The sequence below is a fragment of the Ptychodera flava genome, unplaced genomic scaffold (assembly GCF_041260155.1).
Source record: "Ptychodera flava strain L36383 unplaced genomic scaffold, AS_Pfla_20210202 Scaffold_41__1_contigs__length_1339820_pilon, whole genome shotgun sequence".
Taxonomy (NCBI): Eukaryota; Metazoa; Hemichordata; class Enteropneusta; family Ptychoderidae; genus Ptychodera; species Ptychodera flava.
Window position 1 is genome coordinate 536,455 of NW_027248363.1, and position 26,021 is coordinate 562,475.

General features: G+C 38.2%; 1 long non-coding RNA gene across 1 annotated transcript; it reads right to left on the bottom strand.

Annotated features, from left to right (window-relative positions):
* Window positions 1-5,928: 5,928 nt before the first annotated feature.
* On the bottom strand, window positions 5,929-18,644 carry LOC139128037 (uncharacterized). The gene is made up of 6 exons (XR_011551168.1): window positions 18,502-18,644; window positions 15,092-15,177; window positions 11,734-11,807; window positions 11,151-11,252; window positions 6,756-6,813; window positions 5,929-6,358 (listed from the first exon to the last, which is right to left on the bottom strand). It is a non-coding gene; the product is annotated as an uncharacterized lncRNA (long non-coding RNA).
* Window positions 18,645-26,021: the final 7,377 nt, after the last annotated feature.

Genomic DNA, 26,021 nt, shown 5'->3' on the forward strand with positions numbered 1-26,021 from the left:
CTCCTATTGATTACGGTCTAATCTTAGCTAGGAGTAATTGGTGTACGATTATTGATTAACTTAATATGTTATCCAATTAGGTGCGTTACGATATTAGTTTGGCAACAAGGTGATACCACTTATTAAAATGGGTATGATCCATGTTAGTAGCGAGTATACGGGTTGGTACTGCATAGAGAGACCTGGTTGCCATGGCATTGTTTATAGCGTTACGAACTGTATATTGTTTATCCATCAGTATGAAATTTTTATAAATAAACAAAAATGTTACTCTTAAAGAGGCACTCCCACTTGGTAACATTTTTAGAACACATTTTTTTAATGCCAACGGTCGATATTTGACATGGCTACTACGCGCGGATCACTAGATATCGATAAAAATATATCCTCAAAAAAGTTAAAGTTTGAATTCCGGTGGCCCACCTGAATTCAGCTTCCGAACATAGAACATTCGACACTTGGGCCATTGTCAACTAAGTTATGGAGTACGAGTCTACGCTGACGCTGCTGTGCGCCACAGCAGTACCACTCGCGTCGGTGATCGGTCATGTCCCGCGGGAGAAAGCAGAGTCTTACTGACTCAGCAAAAAAACCCGAAAAACAAAGTTTGCTGATTCCACAAAATTCACATAGGTGACTAGCACAGATAGGTTGATCCATAGCATGCATAGTGGCCGCCGCGTGGTATGCGCGCATGCACACGCGGCGGCCGCTATGTATCGAACCACGCGTAGCTGTGTGGCAGACGACGAAATGTAGTCATCAGAGGCAACTAATATTTTACACGTAAAAACTGATATCTATGTGGTATTGTTTAAAAATCTAATACAACTGATTGAGAATAATGAAAACGACAAAAACTAAGGAGAAGTTTTAAAAAGAATTACCAGAGGTAAAGGCATTGATAATGATGTATTATAAAGTCATCGCAGTAGGAGATAAATTAATTGCGTCATTCGAACGTTTTGGACTCCCTAGAATATCGCCAATCAGCACAACAACACACTTTCGGGAGATTTCGGGTCATAACCAGAAACGATCGTAAAACTTCGGGATGTGAAAATACGCTCGGGAAATGACATGTTTTATCAATATCTCGCGATCCGCGGAGTCGCCATGTCAAATATCGACCGTTGGCATTAAAAAAATGTGTTTTAAAAATATTACCAAGTGGGAGTGCCTCTTTAACGTCGTTCATGTGAGAAATTTAATAATGTTAGAAGACGTGGTGGATATTCAAAAAATTAGTATATCTGAGACTCTGGTTTTACTGCTCCTTGTGAAAACTATCATGATGGTGTAATTCCGAAACGCAAACCAACGTGTTTATGACATGCTGAAAATTCAAAGCGAACTTTTACTTTGGGACGATGTTATTTCACGTATAGAAGCACCTTTAGAATGGCAGAACATTTTCTCTGAACTTCTACAGGCATTGTAGTCAAACTTTGAGTGTTGTGGGATTCCCTACTCAGCCGGAGAAGTTTTAAATTCAAGGAAAAGGAAAACTACACGAAAGTGATGATGTCCTGTCATTGATAATTATTGACACATCGAGAAGGCCTTGGAAGAATATCGAGAAAATGGTTGTTTTTCAACCCCCAAAAGAAATATATGCATACAGGGTAAATGTCGTGTGTTCTAGGCATTCATTAACACACAAAATTCAAGAGTGCTCCACTTCGGTGTACGTCATGGCTATTATTGCTGTCCCCTTAAATTGAAACTTTGGCCTTGTATATAATTCCTGCTTGACAGTAACCTTTTAACGGGCATGCAAACTTGCGAAGAATACGGCCATTATAATCAAATCGCATAATAAGAAGGTGATCACCGGAAGGCAGCCTAAATATCGACCAACTGTTTGAAATTGCCGGGACAAGCCAACTGCCAAACCAAAAGTGTCATTTACAGCGCCAAAGTCTGTACGCCAGTCAAGGGAAATATTTTCAATAATAAATGAAAAAACACGTTTAAGAGAAGCATGTTTTTTCCATCAAACTGTATCATAAAGGTAAGTCCCATAGCTTAGCAGGTACGTTCTTTTCTGTATGCTAGATATTTCTTTCCAATCGGAGTTGCAATGTAATGTTTACTTAGTCAAATCCACCCCTATCCTTGTATAACTCACTACATTTTTAAAGTATTCTACTAATGTCAAGCAATGTATATTTTAAAAGTTTCAAAAATATTCATCGACATTCTAAATTGAACAAATTTCACAGTTATCTTGCAATTTATAAACAGATTAAGATGTGTATATTTCATCGGTCTCTTTAGATGTACGTGAAGAAGACCTCACTATACAGCAAAAACGCGGGATTCCACGAACATAGTGAGGGACAGCTAGTAAAACTATTTGAGTTACAGCTTTCACCAGACCGTTGTGAAAAAATTTCATTGAAAATATGGATTCATAAAATTTGATAATGTTAAATGTGGCCTCCTTAAGGCTACGGTGTGCAAAATACGACTCTCCCTAAATGCTGGTTTGAAAAAAAATAAAAAGCGGCCCTCCTCATTTCAGCCTGGCCACCCTCTCTGAATAACTGAAAACAACCTAAGTCAATATTTTCTCTGCTTTTGCACAAACCATTATACTTTATTACCATCTGTTCTATCCCGCTGTCCTTAGATTGTACCACCATATCTTGGTTTTGTCGATAAATATAGCCATCGGTCTAAGTGTAATGTATTTGGAGATTTGAAATTGTATCTTTAATACTTATTGTTTCTAACCTTGTTAAATTAATCGATATATGTACCATATGAAATATAAACGAGCATATCTTATTACTGGAAAAAGCTATGCGACATTATTGATTTTCTTTATACATTTATATTTTGCGATATGTACTGCAGCTGCATGTATATCATCACTTGCTTCGCGTTCAATCACCAGCATAATACGTCATACTTTTAAAAGTTGTACAATGTACACGATTCTGAAGATGGGCTCATCATATTTCAATGAGCACAAAACAAGACCATGCACCTTCAATTACGTAGGAACAGAACATCGACTATGGCAGTTAATCTTAATGATTGTTGTACACAAGTGTCGATGCTGCTGTTGGATTTATTAATTAGCATTTTATGGATTTGTCAGATCGAACTCAATGTAAGCTTCGGGTATACGGGTAAAGGATATTAGTAATGATATAATCATAAGTTTTGTAAACAACTATTTTATGACGTCAATCTCCCACCTTCTCAAGAGCGAGAATATATGCAGTCTATAATTATATGTAATTATTGCTTGTGGGAATCAATATTTGCATATTATGATGTTATGGTGTCGAGACTTTCATCAGTACTTACTGTAGTGCCTCTCAAATCTGAATCTTCTTTAAAACTTCAGCATATTGAGTTCCAGACTAGGTAAGGTAATCCAATATGTCAAATTATATTTTCTGGACTGGGATTGTAAACATAGCCACTGAGAGCGACAAAAGAATGCCGAGGAATCTTTCACATGAAGCCGTTTTTGTATCAGATAGAATCTTTCTGTCGCCATCATAAATGTTTCTGCTTTGCCGTTCACCTGTCACTCTCGTTTTGGAGAAGAGCTATGTGGGCAGAAAAAGCTGGTTTACATTCGTCCAGCGCACGCGCGGTTATTGACCGGCCCGATAGATATAAAAGACGGGACGCTTTAATACGAAACTTATGAGCAATTTTGTTCAATTTTCTGAAATCAAAGCCATCTTATTTGAAACATTCGATTCTAAACCTTTGTTGCCTCTAAATAAACCAAGCATGACGTTGCCTAATTCTCTTGAAATTTTCCATTGGATCACAGCATATCAAACATGAGTAAGTAAAATAAAACATAATAAAATGAAACCCATAAAAGTGCATTATTATTACGGAAGGAACTGAAAATATTCGACTTCTAGTTTTGATATAAATTATGTCATTCCGCAAGGAATCGAAGGCTCTGTTAAGCAAAAACATTCTATAGTAACGTTAAAGAGGTCCCACAGCTTTTTTTTGCTGTGCATCAAATGTAATGATACAGATAAATTCACACTGATGCGTTAGCTGTATTATAGAATAATACGCGTGGATTCGCTCTAGTCCACATGAATACGGGCTTGCTGAATACAAGTAGTTGATTCTTGATTGTAGACATCTGTACACGCATTATTCAGCTAAAATACAGGCAATGGTCCTTGCCACTATGTAAGTGTTAAAGAGTTTTCATGCAGTGTTAAAGAGAAGTTTAAGTTAAGATCTCAATATCAATATTAGTGTACTCTAAATACTTCAGAACAGATGGTACGATTCCATATTGCAAAATGATTAGTTTTGATAATTGATTAGGGTAAACATTGTCTATTGACGGTTGTTCGCCATTTGATCTATTCTGCTGTCTTTAGAATGTACCTCCATCTTTCAGTTCTGTTAATAAATATAACCACCAGTCATATTGTACTCTACAAGGTCGCTGACACCGGTATCATCTGTATTAATTTTTTTCACCTTGAACCTAATTACATAAATATATGCTGAAGAAGAAAGAAGCTACAGAAACGCTCCTCAATATTTTCTTAAACATATTTGAAATATCGTTTTTTTCGCATTCAAGCATCGATCGCGTCACGCCACAAGGAATATAGGCGACAGCGTGTACTGTCAATAGATGAATATTTTATATGTTTTTCCGCTGTAGCTTAAATAATTGTGTAAAACCAAATCGAAGCAAATATACGAGTAAAGGATATTAATTAGTATGAAGTCAATAAGTTTAAACTTTCCCAGAGAGTTATATTTAACAGGTTCCGGATTAATTTCGGAATTTCTATTGCGTTTCGGAAAAGTACATTTCTCAGACTGTTTGAATGTACATACATTTTCTCCTCAATGTGGACATATCAAATCATGACATAAACTTTCTATAATCACTTTCAATTTTAAGAGTAGGGTAGGTTAAAAGTTGCTGTTTGGCAAATAAATTTTCCAATTTTATTTTATTTGCAAATGTATGTCACAATGTTTTCACATGTCCCAATAATTCAGGCAATATTTATAGGATCTGCAATATATTTGAAAACCTTCTCGTTGTTAACCAATATATTAGACAATATTTTGAAAACTATACTATATATTTGAAAATATTTTTTTAAGTTCAACAATATACTTGACAATATATTTTGACATAGCAAATAAACTGCCAAATTAACATCTTCCCATTCATCTAATTTCCTGTCTTCACCATTTGCATTTTTGCTTACAAATTTACACTTTGTTGCTTCAACTCCTTATTTCATTTATTACTAATTATTCTGCCATTTGGTGTTTTTCACAAAAATATTAGCTGCTTTGCAACACTGCACATCATGCAGCCAAAAAAAGGTTACCGAAAGAAATTCAAGACCTGTAGCATAAACTTCCCTTTCACTTTCATAATATCCACTACAATGTAAAAGTCTGCAAGCATGAGTGTGTTTTCAGTACATTTTACAAACTCTTTTGAACAAAGATTTGTGGGTAGAGAAGCTGGGAGGTCAAGGCCTATTAATCCACTGTTGGTTCTCTGTCAAGAATATTGCCAAACACCTGCCAAGGTGCGGACACAAAACAAAGAATTTCTGAATACTTTGGCCTTACTTTTATAAAATGTTGTGAAAATCATTCAATTCAAAAAGTCTTGTGTTTGTCTTGAATAGTTTACAAGTTGAAAGTACCGGTACACTGGAGACAGCAGCTCATGACTGAGAACTTAGGTTTTCCCAATGACATTCAAGAGCTCACAAGGAGACAAATCACACGTAGAGTTTATACTATCAAAGTCTCTCTAAATTTGACGACTTTCCTGTGCTTTTTTCAGCAGCTTTCCAGAGTATTTGTGGTCAATATTCCATTTTGTATGTGTATTCAAAAATGGACCTTTCCAGAGGCATAGAAACCAATACACAAAAAAAACACATGATGCTTAAACTTCATTAAATTTTATTTATTTAAACTTTATTCCTTCCTTACATGTAGTGCTTTCCAATGTATACAGTTCCCAACTTCTCTACTCCTTCCTATGATGAAGCAGCTACCTTTAACATCCTCCCCTCATTAATTTTACATCAACCCCCACAGGTGATATGTTGTTCCTTTATTTTTTGTTTATTATTTATACTGAGTCCGGTTGGATCTTCCCCATACAGTTGTATTCCAATAGGGTATAGTGATATTTTTGTTTCTAACTTCTACTCAGTCTAGTTTGATGAATTGCAGCTCCTTGCAAGATATGAACTATTACTGTTTCCCCTGAGATCTTCAAGATGTGGCCAACAGAGTTCATCGTACAACATGACAATCCAGTCCCCCTCCTTAAAAGTTCATCAGTCATGACTGCTTTAACCTAAAAGAGAAGCAAAAAAGGACCTTGCATTATTGGTACCGTTAAAGCTGCAGTCATCACAAAATAACACACATGTTAATAATGAAGTCCTGAGGTAGAGATCAAATCGTTATTTCAAACCTGTAAGATGCATCAGCTTAGTCCGCAAAGCTTCAGTTATAAAAGATAAAGTTTGTAGTAGGTCAGCGTAATAAAATACAACTGTTAGTCATATTCATATTTGTTGATCATGTTCCCTACAACCACCTCAATAAAATCAGAAACCACGAATGAACTAAAACAAAGTCATGTCAGTACTCATTTATGTACCTTTTGTATTCTTAATGCGCATTCCATACCAGGCGATAGGAATTGTCAGCCCTGTGCAATTGTATGCATTTACTGTAAAGACAATTACCTTGCTTAGGTATCTCTTTCAATCTTAACTTGAGTTGTGAAGCTTCTTTGGCTCAAATCTGTGAAATGAAGAAAAATAGCGTAAATGACACTTAGCTCCCATCCTGGACTATTTAGTGTTTGTTCTCTGGTCAGATATTTGAACATGTGTGAAAGGGATAAAGTGCATGAAGTGAAAATACAAAATGTAATGTACTGGAGACAGTGAAATATGTTTAATGTATTTATTCAGAATATAAAATGGAAAAAATACAGAATTAGAAATATCGAATACTGTGATACAACCATTAAATCAACAAGTCATTGACAATGACATAGTCCCCACTTGTAATAGGAGTATTAGTCTTGATGGGGCAGGGAAATGATGTCATCAAGAAGTATCACTGGAGTGTATATGTTGAGATCTATGGGCACATAGGTCTATGTCGTTGTTCCCAATTTGAAACACATGAAGCATGTCTAAGTTATGGTTCTAAATCGGGAAAAAAGATCAGACCTCTAGCTGTATTGGCCAGCCAAGAAATACATATGCGCATAATAAATGAGGTACAAGATGTGACATCTTAAGGTCTAATATCCTATCAAAATTGGAGGGTATAGAACTAGTGGTTACTGAGACAGGGCTTGACAATTTTTTTCCTGTTCACTTGTCCATCGGACAAGCGGATTTTCAATTTCACTTGTCCTAACAAATATTTTACTTGTCCTCCATTTGTAATAATCAGGACCAAAATGCGACGAATTCCGTAGCGGCTTTCAGGGCTTTCTTATTTTGGTAATTTTCGCCGATGTTGATGCTGATTTCTCTTAAAAGTTCACATTGAAATAGCCCTGCGTACGGTCTGTGTGTTCCTGGCGTTATACAGCCTCCACCACAAGAGGCCGTATAACGCCCGTAACACACAGACCTGTACGCAGGGCTAACATTGAAGTTACATATCATACATCGGCTTCCCGTGTTTCGCAAGCATAAATGCCATCGTAAAAAGATATGTCAGTTTCTGTCGCTGGTCGTCGTCATTCGGTTTACGCATTGCGAGTGCATGCGATCGGGGTGTTGGCAAGTGAAAACTAATCGGGCTCAGCGGGACCCGAAAATTTCCACAATAATTGTCCCCGTCACGATCTCATCTGTGATGCGCCAAACAGTCCAAATGCGGTTGACTAAACTTGTGAGACCTTATCGATTCAACGCAAAAAATGTCGCATCCGTCAAGAAAAGCATTTCGCTTCCCCAGTGGCTTGGCAATGGTGGGGTACTTGAGACACGACGTACAGAACATTGTGGAACCGTCATATTTCAACCAAGGCCACTGTGCTTTACATTTCGGGAGTAACATCTACTGCGACTTTCCTCATCATAACGCTTATGTTTAGATCTTTTGTCAGAAACATTGTTCTAATCATCACATCGAGCGTCGATTCTCAGATGATCCCACTCACGCTGGCCCTCGTGGTGTCATCGTAAATCATCACAACGTCGTTTCTCAGAGTTACACAGAGCCCATCGTCGTAAACCACGCGCCTCTTTGCGGCAACAGCTTTGCTTGATTTTTGCGTAGGTCTGCGGAGCGGAAATTACGCTCTGGCTCGCGAAAATGCACAATGCTTGTTTGCGTTTAAGTGGAAATATTACTGTAAAATACTCATATTTACAGTGATCACTCCACAAACTATCTGCCAACAATGTTTGTCTACCTCGCAAGGCCGCTTAAAATGATTTTGAATTACAGCATGGTCGATCGCCTTTAAGTAATATGATTGGGTTTTTACCTAATTTGTTGGGGCGGAGCAGTCAGCATACAACAAAGAAATGCTGTTTACGCCAAATTTTGAGCGACTTATTAAATAGGAAGATGAAACAATTTCATGACCGTCATCGAAAAATTGCAACATTGTGTGAGTCGGCAAGGGAATCTCAGAAAAACATCACAGTTGTATCTAAAAAAAGTCAGTGATTGACATTTATTTTGTGTGAACGACAACGCAAATCAGGCAATACATGCTCAAACCGCAACTTATGTTCGCGTTGATTGCGCCAGAAGTTGTATAAACAACTTGTCCGGCGGGCGACCACATTTTATTTTTGACTTGCCTGAATGTAAATTTCACTTGTCCCGGCGTCGGGTGATAGGAATTGTCAAGCCCTGTGAGATATGCATATATATGTATAATCAAGGTCAAAGGTCAACGAGGTCACATGACATTTTGAAAAAAAATTTTAATTGCTAATTAATCCCTATATGCCAAAAATCAGACCTCTAGCTCTATTTGCTTGCCCAGAATTAGATGTGTGCATAATTGATGAGGTAAAGCGTGTGTTGTCATAAGGTCTCCCATCCTACTAAATACAAAGGACATAGCACTTGTGGTTACTTATTTATTGACATAAACATATATTTTAGGTAAAAGGTCATCGAGGTCACATGACATTTGGTCAAAAAATTTCTATCCTATAGTTATCCCTATATACCAAAAATCAGACATCCAGCTCTATTGGCTTGCTCAGAATGAGATATGTGGATAATTAATGAGGTACAGTATGTGGTGTCATAAGGTGTCCAATCATACCAAATATGAAGGGTGTAGCACTTGTGGTTACTGAGTTATGGACAAATATGTATATTTGAAGTCAAAGGTCACCGAGGTCACGTGAAATTTTGTCAAAAAAATTGTATTGCTAAGTTATCCCTATATACCAAAAATCAGACCTCTAGCTCTATTGGCTCGCTCAAAATTAGATATGTGCATAATTAATGAGGTACAATATGTGGCGTCATTAGGTGTCCAATCATACCATACATGGAGGGTGTAGCACTTGTGTTTACTGAGTTATGGACAAATATGTATATTTAAAGTCAAAGGTCACAGAGGTCATGTGACATTTTGTCAAAAAAATTGTATTGCTAAGTTATCCCTATATACCAAAAATCAGACCTCTAGCTCTATTGGCTTGCTCAAAATTAGATATGCGCATAATTAATGAGGTACAATATGTGGCGTCATAAGGTGTCCCATCATACCATATATGAAGGGTGTAGCACTTGTGGTTACTGAGTTATGGACAAATATATATATTTGAGGTCAAAGGTCACCGAGGTCACATGACATTTTGTCAAAATATCCGAGATATCTGCGTGAACGGATGGACTCACGGATGGACGAACAGACGGACATGACCCAATCTATAAGCCCACTGGACTTCATCCGTGGGGACTAAAAATTGTGTCACTGCATCCTTTTTGCAATATGAATATGATGAGAAACTAAATTTTTATTTTTCGTGGCCTTATGCATGGGAGTCTATGGAGCTCTGCCTTAGACATGGGAGTCTATGGACGTGTAAACTAAAAATATTCAAATTTTACCACGATTTGCCCAAATCTGGGAAAGGCCACTCCTATGCACTTCCACACCAAGTTTCAAATCAATCGGACTTGTGGTTTCAGAGAAGATTTTTTGACCAAAAGAGGGAGAAAATTACAAAAAAATTCATGAAAAATAGCAAGTCAAACATACTGACCCAAGATGTGCACAATCATTTCAGGTCAGCCCAAAGTACTTACATGCTAATTTTTCATGTAATCTGCTCAGTGGTTATTGAGTTTTTCAATTTTGAATGTTTTTACATTTTTTCACTTAATCACTTAATGTCTGAAATAAAGTTTATAATAATAATAATAATAATAATAATAATAATTTGCATATTTTTGGCAATGACAACTTCATTTGAACAAAATCTCATCTAAAGCCATCATCCATGTACACACCAAATATCAAGATAAAATGTGCAGCGCTTTTGGAGTTTTTGATGTTGACGGACAGACATACAGACAGTTCCCTAGCCTATAAGAATAGCTTCCATTGCCATATATACATATGGCTATGGGAGCTAAAAATTACATTAATATTACTCATAAATACCATACAGCTCATTGTGTATGGAAAATGTCAGGATTTAGCAATGTAGCATCTGCAGAACACAAACAATGCCTAAAAGATATCATGAAGTCTTGAGTTTAACTTCAAAAATTTCATAAAAGACCTGGAACTGTCCACTGTTATATTCCCATTTCACAACAAACAGTGTGTGTGTGCGCTATAGCGTATGAGCAGGAAATAAATTGACTATGTCACTGTAGTCATGACTTTTGGAAACATTTCGGCTTTCTGTTATTCATTTGGAATAACAAATGTGAATGATCTAAGAGGGTGACAGGCTTTGAAGTGCATATGCATCCAAAACACATTCTGCGTAATTTTGATAATTCAACAAAAGAATTGTGATGTGACTTTGATACCTATTTAATTTGACACCAAATCTTGACAATCAGGTGAACACTTACATCGAACCACTATCACAAATCCCCTGATAACAGATTAAACTATGTCTTACCCTTGTCTTTGCAGTTCCTCTGATGCCACTTGTATGTGGTGTACTCTGTGACTCCTCTGTAGTCATTTGGCTATAGGGTATACTCCGTGACTCTTTGTTGCTCTTTGGGTGTATGGAAAATGGAAGATGCATAAAGATTTTTCAGAATGAAATGTTTTGCACTTCATGTCAAAATATAGAGTACCAAATTTTAAGGGAAGCATACAAATTGATGATGAATAAAGTCATTTTTGTTCTGCATTTTTGTTCTAATGATAGCAACATATCGTAAGTGCATGTGACACTGGATTACACATTCAAGTGGAAAACATGCTTTAAATAAACATTTACCTTGTTCCAAAGTGATTCTGTATAGTGCAAGTGAAACACCAACAATTATCTCCATGATCACAGGCACTGTTGTGAAGATTAATGTACATTTGCAGGATTCTAAACTTGGCTTGTAGGTGCAACTTTGAAATACAGTAAATTTTCCATCAGGTTCAAACTCATATTGGATGGCACCCAGTCACCTGGCGAAGATGCCACAGCCAAAATAAATGTCAAAAGCTATGTGTTTTCACATGTTCCTAGATTTACTTACAGTCAGATTTTCCATGTTGTGTACACTACATCTGCAGAATTCTTGAAAGGTGTTGCGAGCCCCACAGTTAGTGTCTGAAAAGGGAATACATTTTTGTCAAAAATCAAACATCAACATTCGTGAAAGATTACTATTCACATGTGGCACAGCACTATGCAACATGTTTTATGATATGGTATAGGCAACACGTCTTTGTATAATTCATTGCTTTCATTCATTCATTTCATCAGAACTCTGATTCTTTAATCATTTAATCACTTTAATTATATAATTTTCTGTATAAATATTATCATGTAGGTCTGTTGCTGCTAAATATACCAAGAGAATGGATCTGAATAACTTGCCATGCTTGAACGTATTTTGTAACCTTGGTCAATGCCAGGCTAGCATAAGGATGACCAATTAAGGTTAAAATCTGCAAATTCTGGGATTGCACTACACCTGTCATTTCATCTGCATTTGCTTGAGCGTTTGGATGACATAAACATTTGCATATTTCAAAGCAATTACATTCACAAAGAGATGCTAAAACCCAGGGTTCTCCAATGAATTTTGACAGAGTAGCAAACAATTTGTACTAAATTTGCTTAATTGGTTTACACATATTTGCACAAAATTACATCAGGAGATGTTGCATCTAGGCAGAGTCACTTGTTGTAGAGGGAATGTGATCTAGGGTCAAGGTTAACTTTTTGCTTGGTACTTTACATTTACTTAGGGGGCCGTGCATAATTAAAGTATGCATACAGTAAACCCAATTTCGGTTTTTAGGGGGGTGGGGGAAGGGGGTTTGGCTGTATTGTAATTACTGTGCGCAAAAATTACACGACATGATTTTATATCTCTACATCTCGCTACATGTTCTTATATATCGCAATATACCACGCTATTCTGTTCCTCGTGTACCAGGCTAGTGCATTGCGGCACCAGCGCTACATCAGCATTTCTTAGACAAACATGTGGTTCAGTGCACATGTATAACTTTAAAATCATACACTGTTTCAATTTATTTCATTCTGATGGTTGCGTCATTGTTGAGTTGGCAGAAAATGAGCAGTGTTCTCCCCAGAAATTTCTGAAACAGGATCGGCTAATTTGCATAACAAAAACTATTTAAATTTATGTTAATTATGTAATACAAACGTCACTTCATCATAGCATCAGAAAAAATCCCACAATAAAAGGATAAAGTAAGATCTTTCATGCACTTTAAGCACTTCATATATTACATCCATATTTTCATTCAAAGTCTTCCAGTTCTTTCTAGAATAACATTCAAAATCAGACGTTTAATGTGATCCTCTGTTACTACCGGTACATGTTTGTCTGTAGCCAGATTGCTATTCTAAAACCATGGACGTCTTTTTTATTATAAATGTCCATGGCAAAACAGTCACACGGACAAGTTCGTATGGGACTGAATATTGCACTTACAATTCGGAGTCAGAGGAGCATGCCTGCAGAGAAATATGTTTACTTTAAAACTCAATTCATAATAAAGAGAAGCCCGAAAATATTGATACCAGGTATTTTCAATAATAAGATTTGAAATTGCATCGACTTCTACTTCGACAAACGTACGAAACTTTGACAACTGCGTAGCATCGGCCGCGGCCGTGCATGGGCACGCTTGAACACACGCGACCTTTGAACCTATACTGTATACCCTAACCGTACGTACATAGCTGTTGTATTCAGATGATCACACGAATGATTATTTTAGCTCATGTAGTTCCTTTTTCTTTCATTTCATAGTGCCTTGAATATTGTAAAACGGGTCATGGGTTTTGAAACTGGATCAAGTGCAATTGTTTCATAAAGTCAATCGAACAAATCCATGCAAGTTACGAATGCGTGACACGAGGTGACACACATGGCTTCAACGTCATGTTGACGTACTGCCTAACTCGGACACGCAACGATCTGAACACGCGGCAGTACCATACATTTTTGCATCTGATTTTTGTCTCAATCAATCGTACGATTTCAGCCACTTCTGATCGAAATCACTTTTCCTGACCTTCGGATTCTTACCAGTCCGAGACATTGGTGGCCACGGCAGTTCAACCAGTTGCCTATGTTAAAGATGCTTTGACCGACCATCGAACTACCTCCATGCTTTGACTGAGTGCCCGCTGGCAAAGATGTTACACCGAGCCTTTCGATGAGTATACTCCATGTCCGTTGTATAAAATGGCCGTTATCTGTACGATCGGCAGCGTAACACATTTCATGCTTTTTGAATTTAAGTTTCATCCGTCTTAGCCGATGTTCATTTGCAATACGGCCGGCCTATTTATTCTCCTCACAGACAAGCGGACAAGCGTGACTTTGGGCGCTTTGCACCCGATAACCCTGCCTCATTGCGTGTAAAACAACTAAAGCATCGACATGAAAGGAGAACAGTCCAACCATTTCACACATTTTGGCGATGGAATAAACCTTTTAATCATCTGGCACGTCGTGTTATCGCCACATTAGAACCGTTTCACACTTGATACGCTCGCTGAAATAAAAGTGACAAAATCGCCGCCGAGAAACAATAGGTCTTCAGCCAAAGAGAATCAGCGGACATGAAACAGGGTCGGCATGAAAAATAAAGGATCGGGCGAAAAAATAAAGGATCGGGCGAAAAAAATAAAGGATCGGGCCGATCCTGTTAAACGGCCTGGGGAGAACACTGATGAGTCAAAAAAGGAAAGATTTGCAGGTGATTCATCATATTACAAAGATTCGGTGCAAAACTACATTGTTACAATTTGTTGCAATTTCATAATGACATGATTACCAATTGTAGGTATGCTGATACTGGATGTGGCTTGGTTGGATTTTCACAATTCCAAACTTTCATTTGAGGTCAAAGGTCACCAAGGTCACGTGACATTTTGTCAAAATGTCCGAGATATCTGCGTGAACAGATGGACTCACGGATGGACATGACCCAATCTATAAGCCCCCTGGACTTCATCCGTTGGGACTAAAAACTGTGTCACTGCATCCTTTTTGCAATATGAATACGATGAGAAACTAAATTTTTATTTTTCTTGGCCTTATACATTGGAGTCTATGGAGAACTGACTTATACATGGGAGTCTATGGAGAACTGCCTTATACATGGGAGTCTATGGAGGTGTAAACTAAAAAAAAGTCCTCTAACACAGCCGAATTTGATCACATTGTGAAACAAATCGACGTGCATCTGTACGGGGTAGGGCACTATCCTTGTGCAAAGTTTGAAAGAAATTGACCACGGCATGTCTGAGATATCTGCGTGCACAGACGGATACATGGACGCATGCACAGACATGACCAAACCTATCCGTGGGGACTAAAAACAAGTAAACGTTTCCACACTTACATGTACATGGGATTTTCCTTCTGCATCAGACCGCCGATGCTTCTCTGCAAGCTCCTCATAATTTTCTTATTTCTTCAAACATCCTCCTGCGAATTAAATTGAGAAATACCACAATATTACAGCTTATGATATCAAAAATTTAGGAACATGGTACTTTAGCTGATATTTATATTAGCTTCTAACAATATAGCTGCATGTTTCATGATGGTTATCTGGTTATTTGGGGTGCACCTACAAAAACCTCTATGCTCTGTGTTAAAAGCAGTAAAATTTGTACTTTGCATGCAAAATAAAAAACATAAGAGGTTGAGGAGAATTACAGTATTCCTAGCATGCCAGACATATGCACAATATATACAGTGCCATCATCTCGTTAAACGTCGTATCAAATATAACTGTTCATCTTCGAAATAAACTAGAATTCAAATCCAATACTTTGATGATGTAGTAACTAAAAAATTGATTGCATGGAAATTGAACAGAAAATCATCAGGAACATTTGCTCACACATAAACAAAATGTGTCGATCACTACGTAACTGGTCAACTGGGCTCAATCAATGTCAACTGGACCCAGCATCTGAGTCAACTGGAGTGGATCCTAACATATTTTGCCGAAGCACCCTGGCCCTAATCAATTTCACTCAAAAGATGAATTTTTTCATGTTATGATCTACTACTTGCAGTGACATTCTGGAACGTGATAAACACAAATCAAAAACTAACCCCTTAGAACTTGACTGTCATCGTACAGATGAATAGGTATAAATACATGTGAACATCAGAATTCAGTGAAACTTGTGTTGGTAAATCTTACAATAAGGATAGAAGAATTATGATTGAAACTCTTTTTTTCTGATCCCCTCTAAACTTTTAAAGATGTGTAATCCCCTTATACAGTTTATATGATCATGAATTGTCAAGTCACAATACTAGCAAGATATACGTGCCGAAGCAAATAAACATGAAATGTGAAGTTCTGCTTGCATATGTTCAACGTTCCCTTTTATTGTCACTCACATTATTATTGTGTAGTCCAGTGTGCACTTAAACCAACATGTATTTCAAGACACTCTGTGTCATTTTTATGTATTGCTGAAATTTCTGTGTGAAAGCCCTATATCTACAAGTGAAACAGAAATTTTCTTGCATCACCAACTACCTGTTTGCTTTTTGGCACATTATATTGGCAAACTGCTGTTATAGAAATTTGGCAGCTATTTGTAGAGCTACATGTACACAGGCAAGTTCTTAGACTGATTCTTTTTTAGATTCATCAATGGACATTTATATTTATCAAACTAAGCTAACTTGAGTGAATCAAATCTGGAAAGGTCACACAATGTAGCCCACTGAAGAGAACCCAAATAAAGCATTGCCGAACTGTGAAAAACTGCGGACAGTGACCTACAAGGGGATTGTTTTTTACAAAAAGTTAGATATACATGTATATACTACCAAGATGCTACTTATAAAAGTTTTATAAAGTTGACAATACTGGAAGGTTAAAATATTCAATCAAATATTTTTTTTTATTTTTTAAATTTTGAATGGAATACTAGGAAATTTGGTGAAAACCAAAAACATCAATTTATTCACAAGTGATTTCATTTCAATTAGTTTCTCTACTTTCCAAATTTTACTGAAAAAGTGGTGTGTCATTGTACATTTATAGAAAAATCAAGCACAGTGGCTCCATCTTTTTTATTTCACATATTATTATAATTCCCCAGAATTCATAAAATATATGCAAAAGTATAATAACTACAATTTTTCTGATCATACACTCTGATGCGAACAATATTACAACAACAAAATATACCGCAATTATACAGTGTCGCTCAAATTTGATCAGATTTGGTACATACCAAAGATCAACAATAAGTGTTATTTCTATCTGTTCAGTGCAGGAAAATTATACGTTGATGTTATGACAATTTCTGAACAGTACAACCAGAAAAACAACAAGAAATATTAAACCAGAAAATGAAGAATGACAAAAGTAAATAAGGTCTGAAACTTTAGGTACTGAAGGTCAACTTTAGCAACATGCATAGCAGAGAATCTTTCTACCATGGATGTACAAAAATAGACATCCATGGTTTCAGCAGATCTGTTAATATGTCTCAGTTCATAAACAATGACAGGAAATGACCAATTAGCTGTTTCAACTGCTACCACTCCCAAACATAATGTAGGTATCCTGCATACAAATAGGTTAAAGGTCAAAATCCTCTTATTCAGATGTGTGGGCTGATTCAGTTCACTGCCACCACTCCTGCACACTTGCAGTATTTCCCTTTTTCTTACCTCATTTGCACATTTTTGACACTGATGTGTACATTTGAACAAATTCACATCTCAACCCTTACATCTACCTGTACACCAAATACTGAGACGGTAGCTTTGGCGGTATGGGAGCCTTTGTGTGTGACGGACATACATCCGCACATACATACCCACAAATATACAGACATACAGATGCCACTCAGACTCATCATATAAGCTCTTTTTGGTATTTATATATAAAACCAAATATGAGCTAAAAAATGACATTTTCATTGTTTGGCTTTTTTTGTATTAGGCCTATTATGTCCATCCTCTATTTTTGAAATTACTAGTGACGTCGCGGTGACCTCTCAACTTATAAAAACAAACTGAGTACATGTAATTCATCCTGTGATATCGATGACCATCGTTTATCATATGGACATTGCCAGTCTCACATAACTGAAATCAAACTTTAACTTGGGCAAAAAAATCAGTCCTGGGATCTCAGTTTGTGTTTAGAAGGTGAGAGGTCATCCTCCGTCACTGTAGTGACGTTCTGCAGAGAGCCTCGACCAACTGTTTTACGTTGGTTAGCAAAATGGCGGTCTCCGGGTAGTCATGTCGATTAAAGCTAGAAAAAGGTGGTATTTCAGTGAATTTTAAGCGGATTTCTGGTCGCGGTGAGTCCCTAATAACCAAGCTGTCGATGAGTGTTGGTAGTTGGTATTTTGATGGAAACTTTTCGAAATATCGCCATTCTACGCAGTTTCCCATAGCTGTGGTGGCGGGGTTAAAATCGTAAATCAAAACCAGCCCGTAAAAGGCAGGAATCCCCTCTGAAAACACCACTGCTATGGACCCACAGCTAGGCGTAAACAATGGTTGTCGGTCTCGAGATGCGAATAATAGTTACGCCCGATAAATAATGCCACTCAGGTCCAACCCCGTGATAATATACCAAATACGGAACACAAAACTATGAGCGGGTTCAGAAAATTACCGTACGTAGGTTCGCGAAACGTAAACAATAGCGAATCGTTTCTGGAAGCGTTACTGCTGAGCGGTGGACCGCGGGCACACTACAAATCAAGTGCATAGCGAAAGGATGAAACAAGATTTGAATGAATAAAGAATACATACCTTTTGATGTGTGCCAAGAGCGGAATGCAACAGAACAAAATCGCAATACGCGAAGCGACGCGACATCGACAGTTCAAAAATGGCGGCTCGGCTTGACTCGACTGGGCTTTGTTCGTGACGTAGGGGTAGGGTCACGTGACACTTGGCTTGCTAACTCCTTAGGTAGCCCGCCGGCCGTCCGTCAAGATCCAGGTAACTTCGCAGAGAAGAAGCGATTATATGCCCGACTTTCATCTAAAAGATGAACTCATACAGGAAACCGGCATTTGAAATTATTAAATTTACAAAAGTAACAGCATCTTCAAGAAATAAAGGCATTCTATTTCGACCGTTGTAGGAATCGCTCCCAATCTGATTCAAATCAGATGTAGAGTAGGCTACGGCGACGTATTTTCTAGCTGTTGCCTCGATAGGCAAGAGAATACCGCGCAAGTACAGACGTCGCCGTGTTCTACATTTTAATCAGATTGGAATCGCTCCTCACTAAGTCTTGTCCATGGTATAACGAGTTGCATACCACAATTGGAAGCCTAGCCACTTAGTGTTGCTATGGCGGTATTTGCATTTCGGGCACAAAAAATCACAGTAAAACAATTTTAAGAAGGACGAGGTATCGCTACCGTCAACGCAATAGATTACAAAGTTAATATGCTAAGGTCAATCATTCAACATTCAATACTTCCATACTACACATAATTGAATGCAGATGACACTCAACAAATTGAGGATGAAGAGAGTACACCAACTAACTCAATGTATGGAAATAACAAAGAATTGACTATGGCACAATTGATTTCTATCCCCCAAAACAAACAACAAAAAAACAATCCAAACTCCACAATGTTGTAAAATTCATAAACCGCGACCAAACGATTCAACCACAGACAAAGAAAAATACTGTATGCGATTCAACATTCGCCGGCAGACAAACAATCAGAGAATGTTCAAACCCCACGAACAGAATCTCGGAATACATAATTTTCTTCATAAAACAACCTGTACACATGTATATCAAAGACGAGTTGACTCGACACATGCAGCCAAAGAATAATGCACTTTTAAAGGAGTCTTTCCTTTAACAAGATATATTGTGCATGAAAAGTAATGTGAACTGACTAATTTTAAGTCATGAGGGTAATTAATTAGCTGTTCATAATTTGCCCTCCCACTGAAAACTTTTCGACTTGCCCTCCCGCACTCAAACTTCATTTTTACCCTCTCCCCACTTATTTTTACCTAATTCCCCTCCCCACTGTCAATTTTGAAGCTCCCCTGCTCTATGACGGAAAAAAACTTGCCGATTTCCCCTGCCCTGCAAAAAATCCCCCCCCCAATTTTTGTCATTCTATTTCCCCTGCAGACATGGTGGTACCCTACCCTGCCCCTGAAAACACCATGGCTCAACTTCCCCTGTCCCTATTTTAAAAAATAGCTTCCCCTCTTCTCGTTTTTTCGCAAAGCCCTGTCCCAGGGACAATCAACCGATATCTGCCCTGCCCGACAAAAAAACTAAAATTTGTTCCCCTGCCACCAAAAAATATGTCCCCTGCTTAAGCAAAATTACAATTTCCCCTGCCCTCAAATATTGCTCCTGAAATAGCTTTAACGATGAATAGCTCCGTTGGCTGCACCTGACTCGACACATGTTACTCGAACAAACTAAAGTCCCCCTACACGCAACCTTGCGAGCGCTTGGTGTTGTCTCAGTCTATGTACGCTAATTCACTGCATCATGAAGCGATCTGCCTGGAACACAAGAATGCTAGACTCGGAAACTCCGAAAACAAACCAAAAAAGTTAACCAACCAAATCAAATGCCAAATAGCTGTGCTATCGCTCACTCTCAGTATCGACAGGTTCGAATTGAACGACAAATTAAAAAAATGAAACATGTGGTCGTAGCATACGAGCTTGAAAACGTCACCAGAAATCGTCGAAATTACTTTTCATGGAATTGAAAAGAAAATTATCTCAAAATATGACACAGAAATCTACTTTTGGAAAGATTCAAAAAACGACATATTTGCAATATCACGGTTACTCTACCCCACCGTGACAATATATATCATAATAAAAACCTATCTACCGACTTTCATCTACAATGAACCCTTTGAAAACTCACAAGAAATAAAATAGCTTGAAATTGAATATCCTATATGGCAAAAATTCCCAAAACACATATTGTCTTTGCACAAAGACCAACACACATTACACTGACAGATGCATTCGGGAAAGTCCGGCCATCTCAACAAGGTACAATGGAGAAATGAAAACAGAAACAAACAAACCGGATCGCCACTTATCTGTACAAGACGATCCAAATTAATGTTGACATCGTATCTCTTTTTATGAGAAGAACGACAATGCTGACCCTTAAAATGAAAAAAAAATATCACAAGCAGTTGTTCAACTCCCACCCCCACCCCCACCCCAAACCCCACAGATTTCGAAAGGTAATCGTCAAGCGATTGGTCAAAGGATCAAACAATTAACATTTTCTACACTCAAGATCCGTTACATCTCGCCTGCAAAGCACTCAAATTCACTACACTAAAATTCAGCTATGCAGACCTTGAACGTAACAACACAAAATTAACAGATACAGCGTAACAGAACAGGCCGCTTTCAATTTTAACATACCATTTGTATTTTCCTAAGGAGATGCAAGGCGGTGAGATAGAACACGTTACACCTTTGTAAACCGAAGTTTAAAATACTTTCAGCAACGTGAGGAATATTGCACTGTTAACTGTCTCATTCCCACCAATATAAGACTTTAGGAATACTGCTACACGAAACATGATCTGCTTCCGGGGCTAACTCCCATAGCAAGGCGTAGATGTCTCCCCGGCGAACGAGTAACTTTTTCACCACAAAAAACAAAACAACAAAACTTGAGCATGGGTATATTTGATAACACAGCTCTCTATGGTTCAGTAACAAATATAATGTACCCACGCTCTATAAAAACCTTCAAATGCTTCTATCCTCACAGAATAACACTACAAAAATTCATGCATTGTTAAAAATCAAAACTCTGACAATGGAATGGGTCATTTACTTTGGAAGATATTGTCAACTTGCGTGGCCTATTTTTCGTGAAGTTGGATATGAATAATGAAAATACGGTTGACAACTAATTGAACAAATATTTCTGAAATTCGGCTAAGAGTAAATAACACTGCTAATATTTAAAAAGAATAAAAATATTAAGCTTGAATAGAGATACATATATTAGTGCAAGCATGAATATAGAAACATAAGAACATCCTGCTTCCGAATGAAAGATAACGCGAAAGATTATCATTGCATATGGAGCGGTCAAATTGCTGGTACTGGACACAGCTCGAGATGGGGGGTTCTTTATTAGACTGCGTAGGTACCTACCCAGGATTTCAAATTTGTTCATGGCATGGATATCACTAAACTCTGGCCTTGGCTTTACCATAATCAAAACAAATGCACATGACAAGCTCACAGCAAAACGCAAGTCATCTGCATGATGATTTGCATATTCAACAAAGATAGAGACAATACAGGCTAATTGGCATGACGACATCTTATCTCATCTTCCAGTTACGACTTACGTAATTTATTTATATAAACGATGCATTTTCCTTCCTCAAACTTTGGAGCCAGAAATGTTTCTAGCTCCATGCTCAAATCATGGACCTAGCTAGAAATATTTACGTGCATGCTCAAATTACAAGTACGGTTTATAGGAAAATGAGAGCTTGTGTTGGATCATTTGTGTCAGGGGCCAAGTCATTGGTTGATCTTTTTGGTCTTTACACGACATTATTACAAGACATGGTTTAGAGACAATTTTCTACGCAGACTACTCCAAGCTTTATGTTACCTGTTCTCATGCTTCTGCCCCCATTTCACAAATCGAAAATTGAATCGAGGAGATACGGCAGTGGATGAGTAACAACATGTTGGCAGTGAATGACAATAAGACAGAGGTTATAAGGTTTTCCTCAAAGTTTAGCAATGGGGGTGGGGCGACCACGAACTTGTAATGTACAGGTTGGCGAAATCAGCATTAACTCCTCTCCTGTAGTTCGTAGCCTTGGTGTAATTCTAGATACACCAACATCTATGTCAGCTCATGTTAAAAATATTTGTACATCCGCTGCAAACGTCTCTATATTAGTATCTCAACCGAAAAATAAGTTCATGCATTCATTACATCCTGGCTCGGAGGACACCGTGACATTGCACATTTCTTTGATATCCGATATTTACGGCTACTAGACTATACAATATCGAAGTTACATTGGCCTAGAAAGATCTAGAAGGAGCTGAAATCTCCAATATATAACGGATATTTACGCGCGATTTGACAGAACAAGTATCGTCTAGTATCGAAGATAGAGTCAGTCCTTGGAAGTCGGGTTTGACAAAACCCGTAAGGTGCACCTGCGATTTGACAGAATCTAGTATCGTCTAGTATCAAAGCTAGAATCAGTCCTTGGAAATCGGGGTTGACAAGACCTACAAGGTGGTGAAATCTCCGATATATATCGGATATTTACCCGCGATTAGCATGAATCTAGTATCGTCTAGTATTGAAGCTAGAGTCAGTCCTTGGAAGTTGGGTTTGACCAGACACAGTCCCTCTAGAGGGACTAGTTACCTGCGATTTGACAAAATCTAGTATCGTCTAGTATCGAAGCTGGAGTCAGTCCTTGGAAGTCGGGGTTGACAAGACCCGTAAGGTGGTGAAATCTCCAGTATATATCGGATATTTACCCGCGGTTTGACAGAATCTAGTATCGTCTATTATCGAAGCTAGAGTCAGTCCTTGGAAGTCGGGGTTGACAAGAACCCTAAGGTGGTGAAATCTCCGATATATATCGGATATTTACCCGCGGTTTGACAGAATCTATTATCGTCCAGTATCAAAGCTAGAGTCAGTCCTTGAAAGTCGGGTTTGACCAGACCTGTAAGGTGGTGAAATCTCCGATATATATCGGATATTACCTGCGATTTGACAAAATCTAGTATCGTCTAGTATCGAAGCTAGAGTCAGTCATTGGAAGTCGGGTTTGACAAAATGTTTATGTCGCGATAAATAATCTCACAAACATTACACAAATTACCACGAAACCCCTCGACAAGGGCCGTGGCATCGTCATTGTCAACACAAAAGATTACACATACACGAATGCGAAAAATAATTACGCAACATTCATAAATATGCAGATCGCTAAACGCATTGACAACGCGATCCAAACATTTATGTACTGGCTTCGCTACTTGAAGAACGGTAACATTGAATTCACTAAATATTCACGAACACAAACTGAGGAAAGAATCTACACTGCGACTGATGAGAAACCACACTCGGGTTTCGAAACGCAAGCGTCAAAGGGCCACTTTATCAACTTTTGTAACACCATAGGTCCGGCTGCGTCTCGCCATAAGCTTCCCCTCACAAACAAAACATTACCGTATACACACTAATCCAAACTTCCCTACATATCCTAAGCGAAACAAACATTATATTATCACAAACAATCAGATAAGAATCTAGAAACACATATCAGAAATGAATCAAACACTAAATCGGCACAAATCATTTTGTATAGTAAGGTGGGGAACCTCTTTCACATTTTTTACATTCACAGATCCGGCGTGCCGAGGCACAGGGCAAGTCATTTTAGTATCGTTTGGTATCGATATTAGAGTCCCCAAATCCCCGAAAAACATCGGGTAAATATCGGCGATTTCACAGATCCGGCGTGCCGAGGCACAGGGCAAGTCATTCTAGTATCATCTGGTCACAGTCCCTCCACGAGGGACTGTGGTCTGGTATCGATATCGATATTAGAGTCCCCAAATCGCCGAAAAATATCGGATAAATATCGGAGATTTCACAGATCCGGCGTGCCTAGGCACAGGGCAAGTCATTCTAGTATCGTCTAGTATCGATATTAGAGTCCCCAAATCGCCGAAAAATATCGGATAAATATCGGCGATTTCACAGATCCGGCGTGCCTAGGCACAGGGCAAGTCATTCTAGTATCGTCTAGTATCGATATTAGAGTCCCCAAATCGCCGAAAAATATCGGATAAATATCGGCGATTTCACAGATCCGGCGTGCCTAGGCACAGGGCAAGTCATTCTAGTATCGTCTAGTATCGATATTAGAGTCCCCAAATCGCCGAAAAATATCGGGTAAATATCGGAGATTTCACAGATCCGGCGTGCCTAGGCACAGGGCAAGTCATTCTAGTATCGTCTAGTATCGATATTAGAGTTCCCAAATCGCCGAAAAATATCGGGTAAATATCGGAGATTTCACAGATCCGGCGTGCCTAGGCACAGGGCAAGTCATTCTAGTATCGTCTAGTATCGATATTAGAGTTCCCAAATCGCCGAAAAATATCGGGTAAATATCGGAGATTTCACAGATCCGGCGTGCCTAGGCACAGGGCAAGTCATTCTAGTATCGTCTAGTATCGATATTAGAGTTCCCAAATCGCCGAAAAATATCGGCGATTTTATTCACGCGGCTTCCCATGGGACAACCGCAGTTCATTCTAGTATCCTCTAGTATCGATATTAGTTCCGAAATCGTCGATATGTCAAACTTCGATACTAGATTGTAAATATGAGATATTTAAAAAGTGTGCGAAGTCGCGCCTTCATGCTGGCTCGATTATTGTAACAGTTAACTTTTTGGCTTACCAAATTATCAACTCAAGAAATTACAACTTGTTCAAAATTCTGCTGCACGTTTGGTCTCATTGACAACGAAAGCAGATCATATTCAACCTGTACTGTAGTTTGCACTGGCTTCCTGTTCATAAGCGTGTTGAGTTTAAACTTTTACAAAAATTTTACATGACATTGCTCCTCTATATTTGAAAGAACTTTTAAATATCCGTGTTCCTGGTCGACTGCTGAAGGTGCACTCAATTTGCATCAGCCAATCGGTAAAACCACTTTTTATGGCTATAGATCATTTGCTATTTCAGCTCCACGGTTGTTGAATAAGCTTCCACCCGAGTTCCGCTGTTTTAACGACCATGATGTTTTTAATTCTCATGTTAAAAAATATAAATTTGTAACTTATTTTTTACTTTGCCTTGGTATGTTCTGCGCCTTGACATGGTGTTTTTACACGGAAGGCGTTTTTTAAAGAAATAAATATTAATAGAAATAACGAGCAACGCGCTGACCATTAACGTTTATATATGGGCAAGGGCGACAGGCTTTCCTCGAGCCTGCGCCCATAAATAAAATGTTAATAGTCAGAGCGGAGTCTGTTATTTCCATTATATTATCAACGAACCCAAGAAAACCGTCAAAATTTGCGATTATTTCCGGAGCGAATTACAACTGGGCCCTAGAACTGAACAATACGCGACGCACTGTCACGCGCGTTGTAAAAAAAAGACAAATCCGGAGATCATTTCAGAAAAAAAGTATCTCAACTTGGCCCACAAGTGTTCCATTTTATTTTGTAGTTGATTATAATTTACGTTTGAGCTGTAAAGTTACGATACTT